Genomic DNA, 202 nt, shown 5'->3' on the forward strand with positions numbered 1-202 from the left:
GGTCGAGGCCATGGAGCAGGGCAGCCTAGGGCAAGGGGAGAAGAGCCATGGGTGAGAGGCCATGTACCTGCTGCCGGGCTGGAGCAGGCGCTGGGGGAGAGCCGAGGCGGGAAGGACACTCACAGTCTTGGGGCTGCGCAGCAGCTTCCGCGCGGACTTGATGGAGGGGGGATGGGTGGTGCGGGGTGCCTGCTTCCCTTTT

The sequence above is a fragment of the Merops nubicus genome, unplaced genomic scaffold (genome assembly GCF_000691845.1).
Source record: "Merops nubicus isolate BGI_N331 unplaced genomic scaffold, ASM69184v1 scaffold18457, whole genome shotgun sequence".
Lineage (NCBI taxonomy): Eukaryota > Metazoa > Chordata > Aves > Coraciiformes > Meropidae > Merops > Merops nubicus.